The 3,426-nt window shown below is 32.6% G+C and overlaps 1 long non-coding RNA gene across 1 annotated transcript in view; it reads right to left on the bottom strand.

Annotated features, from left to right (window-relative positions):
• Positions 1-2,416: 2,416 nt before the first annotated feature.
• LOC111088995 overlaps positions 2,417-3,426 on the bottom strand; it is a 30,309-nt gene continuing 29,299 nt past the window's right edge. The window contains exon 3 of the long non-coding RNA XR_002613374.1: positions 2,417-2,498. This is a non-coding gene — a long non-coding RNA (uncharacterized LOC111088995). The remainder of the gene's footprint in view (positions 2,499-3,426) is intronic.

Genomic DNA, 3,426 nt, shown 5'->3' with positions numbered 1-3,426 from the left:
GGCTGTACGACCAACTTTGGTCATACAGTGGTCGTACAGCCTTTGGTTGTACAGTGGTTGGTCGTACAATTGACCAGAACTAATGCATAATCTAAAACAAAAGAGAAGTTAATATTTAAAATTTATAATTCTTAACGATTATACCTTAACACCAAGGTTGCTCGTTTTAACAGTTAAGTGATTCTTTAAAAATAGTTTCGGATAATAAAATAAAAAACAACAACAAAAAACATACGTTTAGTTAATATGAATGGTATACTGGTTTCAAAGCAAGCTCGTCCTGTGTATTTTCTCTCCAAGTGCGAAGGGATAACGAATTCAATGTAATAAAAGTTTTACAGGCAACCTTAATTGTTATTGGTTAGGAAGATCTCGGTGCAGAACATGATAATCCACAGAAATATAAAAGAGAAGGAGCGTTTGTTTCAGGAGTTAGACCAATGCTCATGTAATATCGATCTGTCGTAACCTCCCGGGATACTTTACAGGAAATATAGATGATAAAAAAAAAAAACTTTCTAAGCCTGACCTCAATTTCTCAGCAACGAAGAGGCGACTGATAAACGTGTTGAACTTTAAATTCAATGCGGTTAAAAAAAGAAGAAAAAAGTGTAAATTGTCGAAAGCTTTTTATTCAACTTGATAACATCAGCGCCATTTTTCATCCTACAAGATCTATCAGCGTCAGTTTCACTTCTCCATCAGTCTAAGTTCTAACATTGCTAAACATGACCAAAGTATAGACTTTCATAAAAATGTTTGAAATAAAGAAGTAACCATAACACAATTTCTGATATTTATAAGTGGTTTCACGTGCGACTCAAAGAAGGAAAATAATGACAGGAAATTATCGTTTTAATTCTTTCTTAATAGGGTAGAAGAATGTGGCGGAAAAAAACAATCTTGAAAATCAAATATGTTGGTATTCTGAGAGAATGTATACATCAAAAGATTTAATGGAAACAGAAGAAACTAACTTGAATGTTAGTAACTACTATAGAACGGTATTTTGCAAAAAATCTACGTCATTAAACTCCATTAAATCAACGTTCAGATCGCTAAAGAAGAAGAAAAAATTCTATAAATTGCGTGTATCTTAGACAATCGGTCTTCATAACACGACATATCGGTTTAGATATACAGACAAACTGTACAAAACAATTAGTGGATGACCAAAATTTCTTATATTATAGCTATGGCAAAGTAAATATCTATTCATCGTTATGCAGATCAAGCAAATTTGATCGATCATGTGATCCAAATAATATGTTATACTGACTTTAGTCATCCACTCATTGGTCATACAGCCTTTGTTCGTACTGTGGTTGATCGTACAGCCTTTGGTCATACAGTTGCTGATTGTACAGCCTTTGGTTGTACATTGGTTGGTCATACAGTTGTTGATTGTACAGCCTTTGGTTGTACATTGGTTGGTCATACAGTTGTTAAGTCCCCCATTGGAACAGCGGCATGTCTGCGGACTTACAACGCTAGAAACCGGGTTTCGATACTCGTGGTGGGCAGAGCACAGATAGCCCTTTGTGTAGCTTTGTGCTTAACTACAAACAAACAGTTCTGGCCAGTAACGTTTTAGGTTAAATACTAAACCTGATTATCAACTTTTTAAGCTAAATATTAGGCCTTACTTTTTATGTTTTAGGCTACATACAAAGCCTGGCTATCTGTATATTGTAGGATTATTGCTAAGTTCAATTAGAATAGTTAATACTAAACGCTTCAACTTACTAAAAGTGTTTAGGTTAAAACGCTAAACTCACTAAAGCCAGTATTCGAAGATACCCTGAATATTACCATATCTATCTGACTTTAACGTATGTAAGTTTTTACTATGCCGTTAACAGTTCTGAATGAAACGGATAACGGAAAGTAACCAATTTTTGTAATTATTGAACTAGAATATGTTTCTCGCATTTTTTCATTTAAAATGATGGTTTTCTTAACTTCAGGTTACATTTTCTTAATATTCGCCTCGTTACTTCAACTATCATGTAGGTGTAACAATATAATTATTATAACAATAAGTGGATTTTAGCGTTTTTCTCCGTAGTTCGGAGTAATATATTAATTATGATAGTGTTGAGTAAACTTCGGGGCTTATGATTGTAGAATTCAGAGTTCGAACCCCGATGTTCTAAATTTATTTATTCACTTTACTACTACATTTTTCTTTCGTACATATTAGGCACATTTTGAAGTTGTGCATGTATTTGCTTACTGCGTCGCTCTGTGACCGTGGTCCTAACGTTGTTTTCCTGTTTAAATATTAAACAAACATTTTGGTTTTCTTTGAAAGTTTTTATTTACTTTAATGTAATACTTCCATACGTTATCTTAACCTGTAGCTGTTGCTATGATAAAAAGATAATACTAGTTAAATTTGGAAGAATATCACGTACCTCGGAAAAGCGGCACGTCAAAACATGAATTCCACTCCGGATATAAAGTCTCATTACGTTGGACTAGTTGGACTCCTTTTCCTGCAAAGAAGAGGAAAAACTTTTAACGAAATGCAGTCTTTTGAGATCACGACTTGGTAAACTCAAGTTATGTTTGAAGATGCTACATCAAATGAGGCTTGAATTAACAAATAATACAAACATTCTTAAGTTTCCGTCAATTTGTATGGAATCAATGAATACTAAAACAAGATATTTCTACAAAATTTAATGAGGGATCAGCAGAGGTGAGTGTTATATGGGGTCAGCAATACATTACAGAATTACGTTTTTTGTTACCCGAGTGCTTATAAAACGTAACTTTCAAATATTTAGTTTGTAAATTTTTTCAAATTTTAAGCATTATACTCTTGGCATCCGCTACTACTAATCTCTTGTTAAAATAATGTTTACAAGTAGAATTATGCTTTCATAAAAGATAATATATGTTCCATTTGGCTATTTTAGCTAAACCTATAACATTTTTATTATTGTATTTAAAGACATACTCGCTGTCTGTTTAAAGTTATCCTTCCCTCCGTAGCCAAACTTCTTTTTGTGCGAGATTTTAGGGAACGTGAAAAACAGAATTGGAAACCTCTGCCTGTTTAGAAGATTATTCTTAGTGAAGTGAAACGCTCTCTGGTGGAGGTTATTTAGTTAGATATTATATTCTGTCGTTGTTTTTTTAAGTTAGTGAATGTATTTTATGATTGACTGTAATTATACGTTAAACTAGTGAATGTAATGTATAGTTTGTGCTCTAAAGAAAAGTAAAGTTTGTTATGCTGTAAACAAAGCAACCAGATCTTGTTACCTGATATTCTTTGTTAAATGTTATGTAGTTTGGATTTGTTTGTTAAATCAAAATAGCAGATGTTATGTTGCTTGATCATCTGCTCATGTTTAAGTTAAATAAGTAGGTATGACATAATAAATTTTGAAATCTAAAACTCTTAAATTATATTCG

Source organism: Limulus polyphemus, unplaced genomic scaffold (assembly GCF_000517525.1).
Source record: "Limulus polyphemus unplaced genomic scaffold, Limulus_polyphemus-2.1.2 Scaffold4955, whole genome shotgun sequence".
NCBI classification, from domain to species: domain Eukaryota; kingdom Metazoa; phylum Arthropoda; class Merostomata; order Xiphosura; family Limulidae; genus Limulus; species Limulus polyphemus.
This window is presented reverse-complemented; position numbering and strand designations above follow the sequence as displayed.